Genomic DNA, 24,326 nt, shown 5'->3' with positions numbered 1-24,326 from the left:
AAATTCCTCTTTTCTCCTGATTTCTGGAAGCTCTCAAAAACTTTTCTGATTATCACATATACCTTTTTCTTCTGTCTCTGAGGGACTTCTCAACCTAATAATCAAATTATATTTTTTTCTCTATAAACCTACAAATTTTAGGTATGATTTTTTTTTTTCCTTAGGAGTCTGGAAACTTTAATGTAAGCTCTGAATAGCACTAACACAACATAAGTTATTTACAGAAATGGAGATGTAGAAGGGATTGGCTAATTGCTTGGGATCAGAAATCATTAAGTATTCCAAAACAAACTTACATCTTACAGATAAACATAAATTAATATCTAAATACATATTCTAGAATTTGCTCTTACATTGTTTTTTTTTTTTTTTTTGGTAGGGAAGTGAATATTAGTCACAGTCCTAATATCGTAGGGTATTTTTTGTGTTTGGAATAGAAGAACTATTAAGCAAAAACATGGTCCACTATATGATGAAGACAAACTTGCAGTAACAACTAGGTATAAGAGCCAGGTATTTTCATAAAAATAACTGAAATTAATCTGAACATATATGAGAGATGTAATACAAGATGGGAGCAGTGAATAGAATTCAAAACAAAGAAAGTAGTCATAAATGAAATCTTAGTAATTCTGTCTGAGATTCACTCTTTTACCTAAACCACTTTTTTTTTTTTGAGTATATGCTTCTTGGAACTCACAAAATTAATTTTATTTTAATCCATTTTACATTTTAGTTTAACTCTAGGCTTTTGTTTTTATTTGAAAGAGGATTTCCTTGGGAAGAATAATAATAAAGAAAATAATGTAAAATTTACAAAACTCACAGTTCTAGAAGCTTTTAAAAATGTCTGGCATTTTATTTGAATGCTATATACAGTGCCAAAGATCTAACAAAATATAATGCTTTACATAAGTTCTGAATATTAACAAAATTATTTTTAAATCAACTGACATAAAGCTTTGTTATGATTTTTTCATAGTTTGCATATTTTTAATTATTTTATTTTCAAATTATTAATATGTTTTGAAATACCTTAAATGGGTATTAAATGGATAATGCTCAGAATTTGATATCTTAGGCACTCAACTATTTTAGCATATTTTAAAATATTATTTTAATTTTATATGGCCATTGAGACCGATTTTGGGGAAAATTGATGAATCAGATGCATTTATAGTTATTCACCCCCTCAAAGTATCCTTTAAAATCTTCTATGAATAGAGTAGTGAGATGGTGAATGCATGGAATTGGATTTTTAAATATAGTGTTGTTGTTTTTGTTGATTTTTCTTATGACAGTGAAACTTTATTTGCAGATATGCATCAAACCGATCATACATAAAGTGAAATCATGTATAAAGTGAAAATCATATATAAAGTGAAGTTTTCTACCTTATTTTTAACTAATCCTCAATATTTCTGGTAATATCTATATGTATATATATAATTCTGTTTATTATATATGGAATGATGACTTTGATTAATATTTCAAGTAGTAAAGGGGTTCTTGGGCTTTAATTCATAGTGAAGGACCTAAATTATCTGTAGTAAATCAACACATTTAAGACCTGATTCTTGTAGCAACTGCAACTTTTATATACTAAATATATTTTAGTAGCTTGATTTTCAGATCAGTGAAATACTTTCTCTTAGCTACTGTGTCTAATATTCCTGGGCTAACTAAGAGATTTTCTAAAATGTCATGCACCGTGCACAGGCTAAAGAAAGAGCTGCTTTAGATATTCCTTTTTTTTTTTTCTTCTAAATTGCAGTACAGTTGACTTATTATTTTCATTTCAGGTGTACAACATAGTGATTCAACATTTAAATAACTTGGGCTTCCCTGGTGGCACAATGGTTGAGAGTCTGCCTGCCGATGCAGGGGACACATGTTCATGCCCCGGTCCGGGAAGATCCCACATGCCATGGAGCGACTGGGCCCGTGAGCCATGGCTGCTGAGCCTGTGCGTCCGGAGCCTGTGCTCCACAATGGGAGAGGCCACAACAGTGAGAGGCCTGCGTACCGCAAAACAAAAAAACAAAAAAAAATTAAATACCTTATGAAATGATCACTTCTATAAATCTAATAACCATCTGTCCCCACATGAAGTCATTAAAATACTATTGAATATATTCCTTGCATTGTATATTATGTCCCTTTGACTTATTTATTTTATGACTGGAGGTTTTTACCTCTTAATCCCCTTCATCTACTTTGCCACTACCTGGTCCCCTTCTTTTCTATATCTATGAATCTGTTTTCATTTTCTTTTGTTTGTTTGTTCGTTTTGGTTTTTAGATTCCACTAAAGTGTGTGTAAGTGAGATCATGCAGTATTTGTCCTTCTCTGTCTGACTTATAGGTAAAAACCGTATCTCCACATTCTGAGGTACTGGGGGTTATAATTTTAACATGTGAATTGGGGGGGGGGCACAATTCAGCCCACAACACCTCCTAGGTCTAATCACTTTCTCATTGTCATCTGCACCCTCTTTTCTATCTGGCCATCCTCCTCACCTCTCTTGAACTGACAACATGTGCAGGACTGCTGTCCCCCCTCTTGGATAACTTCATCACTCTGATGTGCTCTGACACCCTGCAAGAGACCAGCCTTTTACATGTAAACTCTCCAAACTATCTGAGCTCTAACATCCTGTGCTAGGCTACACCTTGATGTGGATCCCCTCTTTATTCCACTTCAGGTTGGTCCCCCCAATACAGTAACCCTCCAAATTCCTTTTAGGTTTGACACTTCCTGCCAGGGAATTCTTTAAGTACTGCCAAAGAAATTCAAAGGTTGACTAACAATACCCTTGTTGACTCTTGAACTGCTAAAGTAATTCAAATATTCCTGAACAGTACTCAAGAAGTTAATTTCCAAAGAAGTTTAGTCTCAAAAAGGACAATCCTCTCATTCCTAAGTCAGATGTGCTCATGGAAAAAAAATGAATATAACAGCATTTACCAGATTTTCAACCCAGAGGCTGCCAAATGAAGTAGCTTCCCAAGGAAACAGTATCCACTGTCAGGTAAGGTGTTCCTTGTGATTTCTGGCCCTCAGGAAGTCATGTAATCTTTGGTAGCATCTTTTATTACACACACTTACACTAAAACAACATTGAGTAGATAATTCCAGTTTTTAGTTTTTATCCTTTCTTTTTCCATAAAAGGTGTCTTATTGTGATTGCCAGGTTGTCTGTTGCAGGTAAATAAATTTTCTATTTCATGTGAGTCATTACACTATATATTATGAATCCTGAATTTGGAGCTAGAAGCAACAACTGGATAAAGTTTTGGTTTATCTCCCTTTTGTGTGAAGTATATTTTGAGTAGTAGTGGTCAATCCTGATAATGTGTACACAGAGAGTCCAATATGGGCTCCATCTGCTAGGGGCTTTGTCATCTGACTCTGTGGATGGGAGGATACAGGAACCAAAACACTTGAATGGTCACTGAAAATATTTGCCACCAAGTAAATAAAACAATGAAACTTACTTGACATGTGGATTCCTGATAATATGATATAGTTGCTTCATTTTTTAACTTGAGGTTTATATTATTAACTGATTCAGGATATCCTGACAATATTGTAATCTTCAATAAAATATAGCCATAAGTGAACAAAACTCACCCAAATAATAGAGCTTGTCAGGAGATTTTAGTACCTTTCTCCATTAAAAAAAAATCTTAAAAAATTTTTTTTGTGAAAAATAACATGCAAACGTAAATATGCACAGACACAATAGTATATTTTCCCAGCTATTTCTGCCTTTTGACATACTATGTTGTATCTTTCAATTTTTTGGATATTATATATAGAAGCATGCTGTATATTCTCTGGTGTCTGAATATTTTCAGCTTACACAATGTTTGTGATATTCATTTATACTGTTACCGGTTCATGGCCTTTTAGGAACTGGGCCACACAGCAGGAGGTGAGTGGCAGGCGAGTGAGTGAAGCTTCATCTGTATTTACAGCTGTTCCCCATCATTCGCATTACCACCTGAGCTCCACCTCCTGTCAGATCAGCATTGGCATTAGACTCTCATAGGAGCGCGAACCCTACTGTGAACCACACATACGAGGGATCTAGGTTGCACGTTCCTTATGAGAATCTAATAGCTGATGATCTGAGGTGGAGCTGAGGCACTGGGGAGTGGCTGCAAATAGAGATTATCACTAGCAGAGATGTCTCACTGCACAGAGACCATAATAAATCAACTTCTTTCAGACTCATATCAAAACCCTATCAGTGAGTAGCAAGTGAAAAGGAGCTCAGGGCTCGCACTGATTCTGCATTATAGTGAGATGTATAATTATATCATCATATATTACAACATAATAATAATAGAAATAAAGTGCATAATAAATGTAATGTGCTGGAATGATCCTAAAATCATCCCCACCCCCACCTCTGGTCCATGGAAAAATTGTCTTGCATGAAACTGGTCCCTGGTGCCAAAAAGGTTGGGGACTGCTGATGTATACGATTCCATGTATTTGTAACTCATTATTTTTATTGTATAAATGTATCACATTATTTTTTTCTTATATGTGTGATGGACATTTGAGTTGTGTGCAGTTTTTGGTTTTAACAGATAATGCTGTTTTGCATATTTTGTGTATATACATGCCATGTTCTACTGGAGATACACTCCAGGAGAAAAAACAGGATCAGAACAGGTGCATATTTTCAACTTTCTTTTCAATGAGACCTATTGGAACTTTGTTTTTATCTGGTAAAATAATCTCTGGGCAGGAATATTGAGAAGCCAGAATCATAGTGAAGAATGCATTAAGAGCCCTATTTTATACTCTTTGTGCATCAGATTAGGGGGAGATGTGCATAACCAGACCATATATTATATGGATAAGAACTTCTGAAGCATGTGGAAGTATATACATATGGAAGTAATGAATTGGCACTTGACTACTTAAGCCATTTCTGATTTTATAACTTTAGAAAGCTTAACCTGCTATAGTCCATAAGGCATGAAAATTATTTTCAAATTTAAAGAGCTATGCTTTTGATCCTTTGATTCATTGTCATGGAGTTTTATAGGTGACAATGAATCCCTAAAATGTTATGAATGAATGAAAAGGTTATGAAATGCTATGAATCTTGCAAGATAACAAAGGGTTTTAAATTATTTCAGTCTTTGTGTCATTTTAAATGAATTTGTACAGCTTTTAGAATATATTGCATGTTATACTGAAATGGCAACTGGGATATGTATCTACGAAGAAAAAGTGCAATCTAGAAAACTAGATCAAATGATGAAAATTAGTATAGCTCAGTGCCATTGGTCAACATGTTTCAAGTTCTAAGATCAGAAAGAAACACAAAAAAGTATCTTCTTTCTCCTCATAAACCTTTTGAAAATATAGATCTTATGTAAATAGTCATGGCAAATAAAATAAATTAATTTACAGCTATGACTCATTTAATTCTTTTGACAACAGACTTGCTTGCATTGAATATTTCCATTGATGCAACATACTCTGTTAAAACACATATTATGAAATTAAAATTTATTAGTACAAACAAATTTTTAAGAGGAAACATCCCTCTCATAGAGTCAACATTTAACTTGAGATATTGACATAATTGAGTTGACTTTGCTAATCTTTCAAAAATTGATTAGTTCTGTATTTTTTATCTTAATATATCAGAGAAGTTATAAGCAAAATTAATTAGGTGTCATTATATTGTATATATGTTCTAAACACTTGGGAAACTTTTCAAACTATATACTCCTAAGCAGCTCTGACCATCAAAATTCCAGGTGAAATCTATTTTAAATATACAAAACATCTCTATGCTGTTCTAAGGCCACTTAGTAACTATATTTAGAGTAATGATAAACAATAAAATAAAAGGAAAGACTTTGACATAGACTCAGTATTCCATACATTAATTGAATGAATAAACTAAGGAAATCTTGATTCTAACTACTCTTTTCTTATCTCACCCGTCTGAAAACTATGGATATTTGATTTTTTTCTAACATCTTTTTTGGAATATAATTGCTTTACAATGTGGTGTTAGTTTCTACTGTATAACAAAGTGAATCAGCTATATTTATACATATATCCCCATATCCCCTCCCTCTTGCACCTCCCTCCCACCCTCCCTATCCCATCCATTTAAGTGCTTTGTGGATATTTGATTTTAATATTTCTGTGTCTCAATTTTCCTATGTCCAAAATGAAGTTTTTGAGCCCAGACACAGAATAGTAGCAGTTGTACTGAAAATTTACCAATAGATCCTGATAAATTTTTGACATTATTGTTAACTTTAAAGTTGCCATTGCTTTAGTCATTCACTCATTCATTCAAAAATATTAATTACACATTTACTATGTGAAAGCACAGTAAAATCTTCAAAGAATACAGTTTGAAAAAGACGACTTCCTGCCTCCAGGATCGCATGGTCTGTCAGAGACAAACAGAAGTTCCCCAAATTGCAATATTGTATATACAATATTGCAATATAAAATTATAATACAATATTATATAAGAATATTGAGCCAACATAGATTTTCAGGCCCATGAACATTTGTGTTATGATTTTAATATCTTCCCTGATAATAAAACTAGTACATGTATATCAATCCACATGGAATAATCAACATGTTGCACAGTGCCTGATACAGAGTGAGAAAGTGGTGATTTTTGTTGCAAGAATAAATTTTAGTTAACATTTGTTTCATAGTTACTATGTTCACATTAGCATTTTAAGTGATTTTATACATATTAACCAATTTTATTTTTACAACATTCTTATGCAACTTTTTATTTTAAGTGATTTTATATATATTAACTGATTTTATTTTTACAACATTCTTATGCAACTTTTTCCATTTTATGATTAAGGAAATCAAGACATAAAGATAATAAGCTATGCATCTAGTATGTAGAATAAGGAATAGAAACTAGGTGAGTTAATTATAAAATGTGAAATTTAAAAAAAGACACTCTGAAACTTAGTATCTTTAAACAACCATTATTTTGCATAATATGTTGTGGATCTGGAGATTTGGATGGGGTTTGGTAGTCATATCTGATGAACTGTCAGTCTGGAGTGGCTGGAAGACCCACTTTCAAGATTGTTTCATCAAGCACATGTCAACACTGAGGTGCTCCCTGGATACTCTCTCCGTGACATGTCATCTTTTGGGGAAATTCTGTGAGGCTTGGGATTCCAACAGAAGAGTGGTCTCAGAATATTTACACTTATGACATGGCAATTAACTTCTAAGAGGCAGGGATAGGAAGCTGCCAAGCCAGTTAATGCTACACATCTTTTCTGTCACATTATATTGATCAAAGCAACCATAAAGCCCATGCAGTCTCAAGGAGCTGGAGAAATAGAGAGTCCTCCTTGAAGGGACAGTAGAAAGGTCACACTGCAGGAGAGCCTGTGGTATAGGGAATATTTTTGAGGCCATATTTGGAAAAACATCTTCCAACACCAGAAATGTGATTATAATATCTTTATTCACAATATTAGAAGATGCTGTATTAAATTTATGAACTCATTCACATACTCTACTTGGAGTTCGCCAAGTCTTGAACATAATTTTGAAGGTGTTTTCTGGGACAGTGGTGCAGGCAAATAGTATTAACAGCAAAGAGAAAAAATATGGACAATACAAAGAGAAGCAGAATATATGGCCTGAGGTTTTGCAGTGTTCTTTTTTTTTTTATGTTTTGTTATTGTTGTTTTGGAGGAGGTTCTGAAAAACAAACAAACAAAACAAAAACACAATGACTTTAAATGACCAAATGTGTTTATTCTTTTCAAATGGATTTGATAATTACTCACTTTTATTTATGCTAGCTTTCCTCAGTGAATTCTTCCTTGTGGCTAAATTAAATTTGTTATAATTACATTTCAATGTTTTATTTATCACAGATTTAAAATAATGGAAACTGTCAAATATGTTACATTTTTAAAAGCTGACGTTCAGTTATATGTGTGGTTTGCAAAAATTCTTTATTATCCTTAAAAACCCTTATAGTTCTGAATTACCCTTCTATAAGTTTGACTTTATAAATCTGACATAATTAAGGAAATACAATAAAAAGTTCAATTTTATTTTATTTTTTTTTTATTAACAAAGTCCACTTAATGTCTTAAAAGTTATGCCAACATGTAAGTGCTACAGGGAAAAGGATCTTTGGAACAGGGATAGATTCTGCATGGCACAAAGTAGTACTTAAAATATGTGTATAGAATAACTGAACCTGGTTTATTTTCTCTGCCATGGAAAAACGTAGACTTGGAGACTGATGTGAATGTTGACTTACACTCAGTAGGAAGACAGAAACTAGGAGATGGTGACCATTGCAGATTCTACAACAAAGTGTATTGCAAGAAGCGGAACAGAGTACCTGGAAAATAGAGCAAGAAACAGTAAATGGGCAGTTTACCTCAGAGACCCATTCATTGTGTAAAAACATTGAATAAACAGCTGCATTTTTCCAGGAACTGGTCCAGATGTGGAGGATAATATCATAAACCAGATAGATCATAGCAATAGGCTGTACAGGGGCAATTAAGATGAGCATGAGACACAGGAGATTCCATCATTGTACCTTGAATTTGAGAAAAGAAATCTAGATCCTGGCTGCAAATGGGAAAGAGAATGAAGTTCCATCCCCCAAACTCAAGTTTGTTTGTTTGTTTGTTTGTTTATAGTTTTCAACACTTGCAGTTTAAAAAAGATCATCGAAGACTACACATTACTGGCCCAATCCCTAATGAGGTAATCCACGGGCCCTAGACACCTTGGAGGCTTTTGGACGGTTGGTAAGAAGTTCTTTCTTTCTTTCTTTCTTTCTTTTATTTTAATTTTATTGAAGCATAGTTGATTTGTAATGTTGTGTTAATTTCTGCTGTACAGCAAATTTACTCAGCTATACATAAATCTTATTCTTTTCCATTATGGGTTATCACAGAATATTGAATATAGTTCCCTGTGCTATAAGTAGGACCTAGTTGTTTATCCATCCTATATATAATAGTTTGCATCTGCTAATCCCAAACTCCCAATACTTCCCTCCCCCACCCCAGAGGTTCTTTCTCTTTTAAGCCAAACAAAGCAGAATGACAACACAAGTCTAGGGCCGCAGCCTTCAAGGATGTTTCCACTCAGAAAAAACTCTTACCATTTTCTTTCAGAACATTTAGTATTTTTTTTCTCAAGACTTTAATTTTCTTATTATATGTTATTTTTAAATCCAATTATCAGAATATAAATAACTTAAAATTGTTTTTCTAATTTCTATAATACTGTCTTCAAAGAAGTTCAGTATTCCTGCTTATTCTGAGAGAAAAGAAAATCTTCCCTAGAAGAAAGTTATATGTATTGCATACAATTGTTTCTATTCTGAGGACTGCTTTTTCACATTTTATGGTATTTTGTGAAGTACAATTTATTATTATGATTTAATACAGTAAAAGCACTCTGTGACTTTGTGTGTTTGTGTGTGCTACTCAGAAATTCCTTCTCATTTTCCTCCATTTAAAAATATTTATATTTTTATATTTAGTTATTTAACACACATAAAATTAATATGTGTGAGTATGGTGAATTTAGGAATCTGATTTTATTTTACTGTATTGTATTCACAGTGACAGTCACCATGCAGCATCCTTCACTAAGAACATTCAGCCTCTTTTCAATTATCTGCAATGCCACCTCTCTGTGTAGATCTGTTTCTAGTCTCTTCATTCTGCAGTACTGACCTATTTTCTAACTCTTCTTCAGTACTTCTATATGTCTTCTTTAGTATTTCCTTGGCCTTCTTTGTCATTTGTCCTACATCTGGATTTTAGATTCATTTTGTTAATTTACTAATCCACACATACAGAAAACACAGTTTGCAATATTTCCAGAAGCCCCTAATTATCAAGGAGGAGGTGGTTTAATACAAATGCAAATTTTATGTTTTAGTAACAACATACATTTGGGGTCAAATACTGCCCTTTTACTCCCTTTAACTTAAATGCTGTACTTTTAAATGTATAATTCATTATTTTTAATGAATTAAAATTACTTTTAATACCTTTTACAGGTTTTATTTTTTTCTGTAGAACAGTTATTAAATTGCTTTTAATTTAATTGTATGTCTATTTTATTTAATTTTAGATTTAATAACTTCTAAATCTAAATCTGAATATTAAAATTGTTGCTTCTAGTGATAACACATGTAGATTTCACAAACTAATATAGAAAGAAAATCTTTAGGTATTCCAGATTGTAAATTGTGAGAATAATAAGATGCTTAGGTGGACCAAAGATAGTCAATTGCATGTTTAATTTCAAGAAAAATAACAAATTAAACAAAAATATTTCAGAAAACATATTTCTGAAGATCGTGTCTTAAAAGTGAAGTAATATTTTGAAATTCTCTGGGAATAGAACCCCTGCTTTCTCAATGTCACATTCTGGTTCAGATTTCACACATTCAATGTTTATACAAGTTTGTGGAGTGCATTACATACAGAAGTAGGAAAGTACACTTCAAAATATCTGAGAGATACTTTTTCAAAGTCTGGAAAATTGAATGAAAATAATTTTTATCAACTGAAAATAAAGAGAAAGCTGCAAAAAATGATAGGGCCAAATACATTCTGTATCATATTTTTTGCCTTCATTGACTCCAAAAAAGTGGGGATTAAGATCTTAACTAAGCCTGTACCCTGAAACACTAAGCTGACGTTGAACATTGAAATATACTGTAATATTAAACTATCCGAGCCTGAAGAAATCAATTACTTCAATAATTCTATTTAATTTGTAAGACACAGATGATTAGTCTATGATCTCCCTTTCTAAACCCCACCTGCTTCCTCCTGCCATTATTTTCCTGCCAACAACACAGATTTGACACATTCCTAATGTGCTTTGATTATTAAAATAATTTTGTAAACTCTCTTCTCATACTGTTTCTCAACCTCTCCTTAACTACACCTCAACTGCCCCTTCATCTAATTTTTGAGTAGACTACTTCATCTTGTTTAAAACCTACACACTTCCAAAGCAGGTGCACATTTCCTATATAATAACTTAAGACATTCATATTATATTTATTTTAATGTGGATTCCTAGGAATGAAATTAGTATACAGGGTATTTGACTAAATGTAGGTACCCTGATAGAAAGAATATTAACAACCATTTTCTTCTTTTTTATCCATACAATAATAGATATTATTGCTAAAATGTTTGAAACAATACAAAATTATACAAAGTAAAGCAAATTAATTATTTTACTTTCATATTTGTAACATAGTGATATTATTTTGATCTTTTAAATTTACATATGTTCAAAATTTTGTTCATTCTGTTTTACATAAGACATACTTATAAAATGTACCTATATATACCATACATGTTACTTTTATTAGAACAAATATCACATCTGATTTTATATATTTTTTTAACATCTTTATTGGAGGATAATTTCTTTACCATGGTGTTAGTTTCTGCTTTATAACAAAGTGAATAAGCTATACATATATATATATCCCTGTATCTCCTGCCTCTTGCATTTCCCTCCCACCCTTCCTATCCCACCCCTCTAGGTGTTCACAAAGCACTGAGCTGATCTCCCTGTGCTATGTGGCTGCTTCCAACCAGCTATCTAATTTATATTTGGTAGTATATATAAGTCCACGCCACTCTCTCATATCGTTCCAGCTTACCCTTCCCCCTCCCCGTGTTCTCAAGTCCATTCTCTGCACCTGTGTGTTTATTCCTGTCCTGCCCCTAGGTTCATCAGAACATTTTTCTTTACATTCCATATATATGTGTTAGCATACGATATTTGTTTTTCTCCTTCTGACTTACTTCAGTCAGTATGACAGACTGTAAGTCCATCCACCTCACTACAAATTTCTCAATTTTGTTTCTTTTTATGGCTGAGTAATATTCCATTGCATATATGTGCCACATCTTATTTACCCATTCATCTGTCCATGGACAATTAGGTTGCATCCATGTGCTAGCTATTGTAAATAGTGCTGCAATGAACATTATGGTGCATGACTCTTTTTGAATAATGGTTTTCTCAGGGTATATGCCCAGTAGTGGTATTGATGTGTTGTATGGTACTTCTATTTTTAGTTTTTTAGGGAACCTCTATACTGTTCTCCATAGTGGATGTATCAATTTACATTCCCACCAAAAATGCAAGAGGGTGCTCTTTCCTCCACACACCCACCAGCATTTATTGTTGCTAGATATTTTCATGATGGCCATTCTGACTGGTGTGAAGTGATAACTCATTGTAGTTTTCATTTGTTTTTCTCTAATGATTAGTGATGTTGAGCAACCTTTCTTGTGATGGTTGGCAATCTGTATATCTGCTTTGGAGAATGTCTATTTAGGTCTTCTGCTCATTTTTGTATTGAGTTGTTTGTTTTTTTGATATTGAGCTGCATGAGATGCTTGTAAATTTTGGAGATTAATCCTTTGTCAGTTGCTTCATTAGCAAATATTTTCTTCCATTATGAGGGTAGTCTTTTCGACTTGTTTATGGTTCCCTTTGCTGTGCAAAAGCTTCTAAGTTTCATGATGTCCCATTTGTTTTTATTTCCATTTCTCTAGGATGTGGGTCAAAAGGGATGTTGCTGTGATTTATGCCATAGAGTGTTCTGCCTATGTTTTCCTCTAAGAGTTTCATAGTGTCTGGTTTTACACTTAGGTCTTTAATCCATTTTGAGTTTATTTTTGTGTATGGTGTTAGTAAGTGCTCTAATTTCATTGTTTTACATGTAGCTCTCCAGTTTTCCCAGCACCACTTATTGAAGAGCCTGTCTTTTCTCCATTATATATTATTGCCTCCTTTATCAAAAATAAGGTGACCATAGGTGCGTGGGTTTATCTCTGGGTTTTCTATCCTGTTCCATTGATCTATATTTCTGTTTTTGTGCCAGTACCATACTGTCTTGATTATTGTAGCTTTGTAGTACAGTTTGAAGTCAAGCAACCTGATTCCTCCAGCTCCATTTTTCTTTCTCGACATTGCTTTGGTTATTCAGGCTATTTGTGTCTCCATACATATTGTGCAATTTTTGGTTATAGTTCTGTGAAAAATGCCATTGGTAGTTTGATAGGGATTGCATTGAATCTGTAGATTGCATTGTGTGGTATAGTCATTTTCACAATGTTGATTCTTCCATTCCAAGAACATGGTATATCTCTCCATCTGTTTGTATCATCTTTAATTTCTTTCATCAGTATCTTATAGTTTTCTGCATACAGGTCTTTTGCCTACTTAGGTAGGTTTATTCCTAGGTATTTTATTCTTTTTGTTGCAAAGGTAAACGGAAGCGTTTTCTTAATTTCACTTTCAGATTTTTCATCATTAGTGCAGAGGAATGCAGGAGATTTCTGTGCATTAATTTTGTATCCTGACACTTTACCAAATTCATTGATTAGCTCTAGTTTTCTTGTAGAGTCTTTAGGATTCTCTATGAATACTATCATGTCATCTGTAAACAGCGACAGCTTTACTTCTTCTTTTCTTATTGGGATTCTTTTTATTTCTTTTTCTTCTCTGATTGCTGTGTCTAAAACTTCCAAAACTATGTTGAATAATAGTGGTGAGAGTGGCAACCTTGTCTTGTTCCTGATCTTAGTGGACATGGTTTCAATTTTTCACCATTGAGGACGATGTTGGCTGTGGATTTGTATATATGGCCTTTATTATGTTGAGGAATGTGCCCTCTATGCCTACTTTCTGGAGTGTTTTTATCATAAATTGCTGTTGAATTTTGTTGAAAGCTTTCTCTGCATCTATTGCGATAATCATATGGTTTTTCTCCTTCAATTTATTAATATTGTGTATCACATTGATTGATTTGCATATATTGAAGAATCCTTGCATGCCTGGGATAAACCCCACTTGATCATGGTGTATGATCCTTTTAATGTGCTGTTGGATTATGTTTTCTAGTATTTTGTTGAGGATTTTTGCATCTAAATTCATCAGTGATATTTGCTTTTAGTTTTCTTTCTTTGTGACATCTTTGTCTGTTTTTTTTATCAGGGTGATGGTGGCCTCATAGAATGAGTTTGGGAGTGTTACTCCCTCTGCTATATTTGGGAAGAGTTTGAGAAGCATACTTGTTTGCTCTTCTGTAAATGTTTGACAGAATTCACCTGTGAAGCCATCTGGTCCTGGACTTTTGTTTGTTGGAAGATTTTTAATCATAGTCTCAATTTCAGCGCTTGTGATTGGTCTGTTCATATTTTCTATTTCTTTCTGGTTCAGTCTCGGAAGGTTGTGCAATTCTAAGAATTTGTCCTTTTCTTCGACGTTGTCCATTTTATTGCCATGTAGTTGCTCGTAGTAATCTCTCATGATACTTTGTATTTCTGCAGTGTCTATTGTTACTTCTCCTTTTTCATTTCTAATTCTATTTATTTGAGTTTTCTCCCTTTTTTTCCTTGATGTGTCTGGCTAATTGTTTATTAATTTTGTTTACATTCTAAAAGAACTAGCTTTTAGATTTACTGACCTTTGCTATCGTTTCCTTCATTTCTTTTTCATTTATTCCTTATCTGATCTTTATGATATATTTCCGTCTGCTAACTTTGGGTTTTTTGTTCTTCTTTCTCTAATTGCTTTAGGTGTAAGGTTAGGTTGTTTATTTGAGATGTTTCTTATTTCTTAAGGTAGGATTGTATTGCTGTAAACTTCCCTCTTAGAACTGCTTTTGCTGCATCCCATAGGTTTTGGGTCATCGTGTTTTCCTTGTCATTTGTTTCTAGGTATTTTTTGGTTTCCTCTTTGATTTCTTCAGTGATCTCTTGGTTATTAAGTAGTGTACTGTTTAGCCTCCATGTGTTTGTATTTTTAAAATTTTTTTTTCCTGTAATTGATATGTAGTCTCATAGCATTATTGTTGGAAAATATACTTGATATAATTTCAATTTTCTGAAATTTACCAAGGCTTGATTTGTGATCCAGGGTATTATCTATCCTGCAGAATGCTCCATGAGCACTTGAGAAGAATGTGTATTCTGTTGTTTTTTGTTGGAATGTCCTAAAAATAACAATTAAGTCCATGTTTTTTAATGTATCATTTAAAGCTTGGGTTTCCTTATTTATTTTCATTTTGGATGATCTTTCCATTGGTGGAAGTGGGCTGTTAAAGTCCCCTACTATGATTGTGTTACTATCTATTTCCCTTTTTATTGGTGTTAGTATTTGTCTTATGTATTGAGGTGCTCCTATGTTGGGTGCATACATATTTACAACTGTTATATCTTCTTCTTGGATTGATCCCTTGATCATTATGTAGTGTCTTTCTTTGTCTCTTATAATAGTGTTTATATTAAAGTCTATTTTGTCTGATATGAGAATTGCTACTCCAGCTTTCTTTTGATTTCCATTTGCATGGAATATCTTTTTCCATCCCTTCACTTTCAGTCTGTATGTGTCCCTAGATCTTTTGTATCCATTCAGCCAGTCTATGTCTTTTTGTGGGAGCACTTAATCCATTTACATTTAAGGTAATTATCAATATGTATGTTCCTATTACCATTTTCTTAATTATTTTGTGTTTCTTATTGTAGATCTTTCCTTCTCTTTTGTTTCCCACCTAGAGAAGTTCCTTTAGCCTTTGTTGTAAAGCTGGTTTAGTGGTGTTGAATTCTCTTAGTTTTTGCTGCTCTGTAAAGGTTTTATTTTCTCCATCAAATCTGAATGAGATCCTTGCTGGGTAGGGTAATATTGGTTGTAGTTTTTTTCCTTTTTATCACTTTAAATATGTCCTGCCAGTCATTTCTGACTCTCAGAGTTTCTGCTGAAAGATCAGCTCTTAACCTTATGGCAATTCCCTTGTATGTTATTTGTTGCTTTTCCTTTCCTGCTTTTAATATTTTTTCCTTGTATTTAAGTTTTGATAGTTTGATTAATTTGTGGTTTGACATGTTTCTCTTGGATTTGTCCTGTGTGAGACTCTCTGTGCTTCCTGGACTTGATTCACTATTTCTTTTCCCATATTAGGGAAATTTTTAACTATAATATTTCAAATATTTTCTCAGTCCCTTTCTTTTTATTTTCTTCTGGGACCCCTCTAATTCAAATGTCAGTGCATTTAATGTTGTCCCAGAGGTCTCTGAGAGTGTCCTCAAGTCTTTTCATTCTTTTTTCTTTATTCTGCTCTGCCGTAGTTTTTCCCACTATTTTATCTTCCAGGTCACTTATCCATTCTTCTGCCTCAGTTATTCTGCTATTGATTTCTTCTAGAGAATTTTAAATTTCGTCTATTGTGTTGCTCATCAGGGTTTGTTTCCTCTTTAGTTCTTCTCGGTCCTTCTTAAACATTTCTTGTATTTTCTCCATTCTATTTCTAAGATTTTAGATCACCTTTACTGTCATTACTTTGAATTCTTTTTTATGTACACTGCCTATTTCCTCTTCATTTGTTTGGTTTGGTGGGTTTTTATCTTGCTCCTTCATCTGCTGTGTTTCTCTGTCTTCTCATTTTGATTAACTTACTGTGTTTGGGGTTTCGGTTTTGCAGACTGCAGCTTCGTAGTTCCCACTGTTTTTGTTGTCTGCCTCCAGTGTGTGTAAGGTTGGTTCAGTGGGTTGTGTAGGTTTCCTGGTGGAGGGGATTAGTGCCTGTGTTCTGGTGGATGAGCCTGGATCTTGTCTTCCTGGTGGGCAGGACTGCATCTTGTGGTGTGTTTTGGGGTGTCTGTGACCTTATTATGATTTTAGGCAGCCTCTCTGCTAATGGGAGGGGTTGTGTTCCTGTCTTGCTAGTTGTTTGGCATATGGTGTCCAGCACTGTAGCTTGTTGGTCGTTGAGTGGAGCTGTGTCTTAAAGTTGAGATTGAGATCTCTGGGAGAGCTTTTGCTGTTTGATATTACATAGAGCCGAGTTGTCTCTGGTGGACCAATGTCCTGAACTCATCTCTCCCATCACAGATGCATAGACCTGACACACGACCAGAGCACCAAGATCATGTCAGCCACATGCCCAGCTAAAAGTTACAGTGACTCACAGAAGCAAAAAGTGCAAAGGACTCAAGTGCAGGAATCTCACTTGATTCCGGAGGTTCAAGTGGTTGGTGCCTTCAGATATCTTATGACACCATGTAACGTCAACCTCATCAGAGAGCCCACAAGTGGTGTGGGAGAGAACTCAGAGCACAGCCTCTGCTTGATTTTACATTTTCTCCTTTATTACCTTATTAACTATACTTTTCTCTTGTTTCCCTAGGTTTTACAATATGCATTGTTAAATAATCATGCTCTACCTTCAAATAATATAACATATCACATCTAGTATAAAACCATGCAACTACTTATGTTCCTTTCTCCTCTCCCAGCATTTGTGTAATTCTTGTTGATTTTACTTCTGTAGGTAATATAAACACTACAATAGAATATTCTTGTTTTTAGTGAATCAAATAACCACTTGAAAAGATAAAATAATGAAAACATATTTTAAATGTACCCACATATTTAATGTTTCCAGGTTTCTGTATTCCTTTGTATCAGTTCATCTGCTATCATTTTTTATCTGTGTGTAGGACTTTCTTTAATGTATATTGTAGTTATTGTTTTTTAATGCTGGTTTCTCAACTACAACAAGTTTGTTTTCACCTTCATTCTTGAATTATAGAAGTTTTTTAAGATATAAACTTTTAAGTCATCAAGGACTTTGCCATCTGCCTAGGTTTGTTCATCTTGATGTAATGAGTCTACTTTTAAGATTTTATTTTTATCTCTTATTTTGAAAATGGTGATTATGATGTAGTTTTTCATATTTCTTTTGCTTTGGATTCATTGACTTTTTTCTTATTTCTTGTCTTATTGAACAAAATATGGCACCCATTATTATATGGAACAGGAATTGTAAGAGTACATGTCTGGCTCTTGAACCTAAGGCATTCAGTTTCTCACTATTACTTATGGTTTAGCTATAGGTCCTTTGTGTATCCTATTTAATAGATTAGGAAAAAATGTTCCTGTAGAGTTTTTTCATAAATAGAGACTAAAATGTTGAATCGTTTTGTAGTTTCATCTCACAATATTATGGACTGCATAAATTACTTTATTAATATTAAACCAGTCTCATTATATTCTGGGAAGAAGCCCTACTTTTTTCTAATATTATTTTTTTTATTTTACTGGGTTTAATTTGTTAATATTTTGTTGATGATTTTCTATTGATGTTCATGAGAGATATATTTCTGTGGTTTTCTTTTCCTGTAATGTCTTCAGTTTGGTAGAGTAATATGGACCTCATAAAGAGTTTGAAACTATTTTCTTATTTTCTATTTTATAGAAAGAGATTTTATAGAATTGGTATTATGTCATCCATAATATGTTAAGTCAAATTCACCATTTAAAGCATTTGGATATATATTTTTTCCTTTATCTAAAAAGTTTAGTTAATAATCTGATTTCTTTTTCAGAGATAAAATATTCAGGTTAACTATCCTTTCCTGAATAAATTTATGTGGTCTATGTTCATGGAATTTTTTCACCTTATCTAGAATATCAAATTTATGGGCATAGAGTTGTCTGTAATGTTCCCTCTTATTTTTTTCATATCTGTGAGATCATTAGCATCCTTTTAAAAATTGTGTTAAAATACATGTAACATAAAATTTTCCTTCTTAATCATGTTATATGTACAGTTCAGTAGCATTAATTACACTCACTTCATTGTGCATCACCACTATCCATCTCCATCACCCTTTTTATTTTGCAAAACTGAAACTCTATTTCTATTAAACAACTTTGCATTTTTCTCTCTCCCCATCATTGTAACCATTGTTCTATTTTCTGTTTCCATGAATTTGTCTACTTTAGATACCGCATATAAGTGGAATTATATAGTATTTGTAACTTTGTGGATCTATTTTCTTTTAACTGTTCTTAAGTTGTGTTTTAAGGTCCACAATGTGGTCTATCTTAGTAAATGTTATTGAAATAAATGTGTATTTTACTATTCAATGGAGTATTTTATCAATGTCAACTAGATCAATGTGTTGATACCATTGTTCATTTAATTTATATCTTTGGAAATTTTTGCCTGCTTGGGTTTTCAATTATTGGGAGAGATGTGTTGAAATGAATTCTTTATTGTTATGTAATTACTGCCTTATCTCTGATAATCTTTCTTGTTCTGAATTCACTTTGAAATTAATATAGCTATTCCAGTTTTCTTTTAAGTGGGGAATAACATGGTATATATTTCATCATATCTTTATTTCTAACCTGAGTCTTTATATTTAAAATGTGTTTCTTGTGCTTCCCTGGTGGTGCAGTGGTTAAGAGTCCACCTGCCAGTGCAGAGAACAAGGGTTTGAGCCCTGGTCCGGGAGGATCCCACATGCCGTGGAGCAACTAGACCCATGTGCCACAACTACTGAGACCACGTGCTGCAACTACTGAAGCCTGTGAACCTAGAGCCTGTGCTCTGCAACAAGAGAAGCCACCACAACGAGAGGCCCACACACTGCAATGAAGACTAGCCCCCACTCGTCACAACCAGGGAAAGTCTGCACACAGCAACAAAGACCCAATGCAGCCATAATAAATAAATAAATTTATTTTTAAAAATAAAATAAAATAAAATGTGTTTCTTGTAAACAGAATATAGTTGGATCTTGCATTTTTAATCCAATCTGATAATCTCTGTCTTTTAACTCATATTTATGCTGTTCACTTTTAAGGGATTATAGATATAATTGGAGTAAAATCTACCATCTTTGTAACTCTTTTCTATTCATTGATTTGGTCTTTTTTCCACCTCTACTTTCTGTGCACTCTGATTTTAATTAAGCATTTTATTTGATTCCATTTTGTCTCCTCCTTGACATGTCATTTATCTTTTTTTTTTTAAATTTTGTGTTTGTCCCAGGATTCAGACAAATCATAACACCATAGACAAACAGATAACATCATACTCTTTTATTTGTAGTTCAGTTATTTCATAAGAGTTACCACTCTTTTGTCTATTGTATATTTTATAAGACCTAATGATTCATTTTATGGTGAGATACAACACAGTGACACTTGGATAGGTGAAATGCTGAACTCTTTGTTACTTACAGCTCTCAACCATAGAAGACTGCCACACAAGGTCACTTAGAAGTTTGCAACTAAGGACAGTGTAACCAGCATCTTAGCTGTAGGGGTCAGTTTATATATGCAAGTGGTTAGGGGTACTATGTTTCACTAGGCTTCCTGAAGACTGAATAATTTGAACAATTTCATGATGTCCAGGGTAGAAAGGCTGTCCTTAGCTGTTTGACACCTTGTCCCAGAATGTGGGATCCTGATAAGTGAGACAGTTGCTGTGTATTCATTGTAGCTCCAGAGAATAGAAGCCTGGTAAAGGGAGTGTTTGTTGTTGGGGAGTGGCACATTTTGAAGGGGAATTATAAAGCTTTTAACCATGACTTCGAAACTGGGTCAAGACAGTACTTGTGAAATATTATACTACAATTGACAACTTGATGTCTTGAATCAGTTTTGAACTCAATGATTTGAGATACTTGACTGGCCTGAATAGTAGAGGAGACCTCCAGAGAGTAGGGCATGAGTTGTCCTAAACGGCATAGAAAACATTTTGTTATGATGGTAAAAAGAACCAAGTAGAACATGAGGAATTCTTGAAGGCTCTCTATTTGTTTGGTGTTAATAAGAGGAAAAAAGTCATTCATGACAGGAACCTCTAGGAATATTTTATTTGAATTATGAAATGTGCTAAAGGTGTGGGTTATTTATTTTTTTGATGAAGATGATTTCATGGTTCACATTTTTTGTTAGACTAGCCACTTGACAGATAGATGTTGTCAATCCATCTGCAAGTATTAATATTAAAAACACTGTCTTGATTAACTAATAAATAATCAATGGCCACTCTATTGTTAAAAAAAAACTATTTTTACCAATTTTCCCTGGCTTTGTTTAAATAGGTTAGGTACATGAGGTTTTTTAAAATATGTGATATTTGAATTTTAGACATGTGTCAGTTAGTGTCAATGCTTCCCCCCCCCCATTTTATTTAATTTTTTTAGTGCCAATGCTTTTTAACTATTGGGTTAAAGATATGGTTTCTGCAGCCATTCAAGCAAGTCCCAAAGTGGTGACAGATACCAATATTATAGGTATGAATGTAGTATATTTATGACATTTGACCATCGTGGGGGAAGAATGATTAACATATATATATATAAATGGAAAGACCAAGAGAGACTGGAATGTATACATGTGATTTGAGGCTTAAGGGTAGTGGAAGGGAAAAATAGAGAATATGAACAGAGGGTCACAATAAAGACTTGTAGACTTATCTTTAGATTGGGAAATTGCAATTTGCTTTACACGTTGGGAATTACTAAAGAATAGGACTGGAGGAAGATATTGGTGTTTGGGGGGCATATGGTGAGGAGGTAGAATTAATTATCCATTAGATATCTCCTCTGTGTGGCATACTGAGGAGACATGACACCAGTCGCCACTTGAGGAGACTGCTTAGGTGACACAAGAGGAGACACCCAAGAAATAAGCAAAGGTAACAGTTTGAAAGGGGTCTTAATTTCCCAATATCTATCTATCTCACAGTGGGATAAATGTGTGGTATGGGATATGTGAAAGTAGGCTGATGGCAAATTCAATAATTATGGAGAGTCAAAGCATGAGAGGCTGGTGCAGTTAAAGATATGTAATGTCTGTATAAAAATCTAAGGAGTTGGGGAAATGGGTTTGGATTTTCTTTGCCATGTAATTTTTTGGAGGGCAACAGATTAGACACTGTTAGCATAGGAAAGTTGGCAAGAGGAGATGGATACTGGATAATATGGAAAAGGAAGAGGAAGAGGAGAGAGGAGAGCAAGTGGTTTGACCACTGAAAAACCAATAAATTCTGTTATACCAAGAAGAAAACACAGGATTGATATTTTGATAAAGTCACCTGTTAGGCAGGAAAGATGAATGATACTAGCAAAATTTTAGCCTTGGACATATTGCAGAAGCATAGCATAAGGGCTTAAAATTATATGTTAGAATTATAAGGGTCAGACTTTACAGTTTTACAGGTAACACAAGAAAAGATTGAATTGTGGAGAAAGCAAACTGAATGTCTGGAAAATCACTCTAGTTTGGGGTTGGTTCCACCTTTTAAAATAGGACTCATCAGTGCAATTAGTCACTAGAGAACTGAGGGCATCTGAGGGTATCTTGGCTACAGCAACTTGGGGCTGGGATATCCTTCCCAGTTAGGCACCAGCTAGAACTGATGTGGTCATGTATTAATAGTTCTATAATATTTTAATGAGGCTGTTATGCTTGTAGAGTATGGAGGCAACTTAGGTATGTGAACTTGACTTTAAAATACATGTTAAATCAAGATGTTTTGTGGGTATACTCTTAGCAAACATAATGATGGCATCTTTGATACTGCCATAAATGGGCCAAAGGACAATGACCCAACAGCCATCATTAAAGTACCAATTAAGAGTGGCTGAATCTAAAAGCTCCTAACACAGCAAGGTTTTGTTCATATTAGTGATGAGAGGGGCTCTGATACAAATAAATTTAAGATCACAGGGTCCGATTTTGGTGTATGTGATTAATAGGGTGTCAGGATGTTTGCCAATTAAAATATTCAAGGTTGAGGCTAGGGTCACAGCATTAATCTGTAGGCAGGTCCTCAAATTTAGCCATTATTGTGGACCTTTTGTTTCAGTTGTTGGTTTGGTTAGTGAAGAGCAAGCTAGTGAGGTCTTTGGGCTGTAAGGTTTGCATTAGCCAAACTCAGTGGTTTGTGGGCTTTTGCATTTGCCCTGTTTGGTTCAAATAATGGCTTATTTGGAGAGTTTGAGTCTCCAGATCATAAACCAATGAAAACACTCAGATCAATAATAATAAGACCAAGAGCCAACAGAATAGCGTGGCAATGCATCTTATAGGGATTTTATTGTTTGATGTTTCTTTCTCTCCAGCATGAATTATTACCAAAGAGCGATTGTCTAGTTTTATTTTGGTGGAATAAGGTCTTATTTCCATAATTATTTTTGAATGATTTTCATTTACCAAGTGGGGTTGCTTATCTCCTTTCTTGGTTGCCATACTGTCTGTAGAAATGAACTTGGAGCAATAATTCCTACTTTTTGAAGAGAAGGAGGCCAGATTAATTATCCATCCTTTATAGCATGAAGAATGTGGAAGATTTTTCAATGGTGAAAATGTAGGTTCAAATGGGTTCCATAGCAAGTGGGGCAAATGCCAGGCCTGTAGGACAATCTCTCATTATTGGGTGTCATAAAAATATCTGTCCTTGATCTGGCTTCCAGCTCCTGGGGAATGGGACAAGACTGACAACTTATATTCATTGAGAGGTTTTCTTAAAGGGCCCTTTGTAAAGAATCTCCTAAACATAAAGACGAGGCCTGTCCCCCTTTAAATATAGAAAAGCTTGATAGGAAGTTGTGTAAAAATTAGCATGTGGCATAAGTCTTCCCAAATGTCTGGAATTAAGAGAAATTGGGGCCTGGTGTAAAACTGAGACTCATTTAAGAGTATATTTCTGGACTGAAGTTTAAAAAGCAGTTGTTCAACTGGTTTAATTAAACCAGTTGCCCGGAGGCAATATGTCAGATGGAAATTTTATTGAATATCCTGTTCCAGGGTCAGTTGTTTCACTGTATGTGCTATAAAATGAGAACCCTGATCTGAATCAATAATGTTAGAATCCCAAAGGGGACAAGAATGGTTTTAGTATGGCCAGTTATTGTGGATTCAGCCATTGCACGCCTAGTATGAAAGGCCAGTAGGAAGCCAGTATAGTTATCTACCATAGTTTGAGCATAACTCATGACCTCTGCTGAAGGGAAAAGCAGTCTGAAATCATCTAATTGCAATCTCTTGTAGGGAATATTTCCGCAGGGAATATTTTTTGTTATCTCATGAGTTGCCAATGACAGATTTGATGACAGTGTGTACATTTATTAATAGTTATATTTGCCAGGGTTGTATTAGAGAAAGTCCTGTAGCTTTGTCCCAATCTGTCAGAGAAAAGACTCTCCAGTGGCTAAATGTCTCATGGGTTTAGACTCCCCATCGTAACAAAAATAAGGAAGATTGAGCAAGGGAAATATTGACCTGTTTATCAACTTGATTATGGAAGAGAGCCTTGTGAGTATTGGCCTTGGTATGAACAGGGAAATGAGCCACCCAAAGGGAATTCTCCTCAGTTGCTGCCAAATGGACTATCCTCATAGTTCTTTACCCTTCATGAAGAAGTTGTCCATTTCCCATTAACTGGAACAAAC

Source organism: Tursiops truncatus, chromosome 18 (genome assembly GCF_011762595.2).
Source record: "Tursiops truncatus isolate mTurTru1 chromosome 18, mTurTru1.mat.Y, whole genome shotgun sequence".
NCBI lineage: Eukaryota > Metazoa > Chordata > Mammalia > Artiodactyla > Delphinidae > Tursiops > Tursiops truncatus.
Note: the sequence above shows the minus strand (reverse complement) of the source record.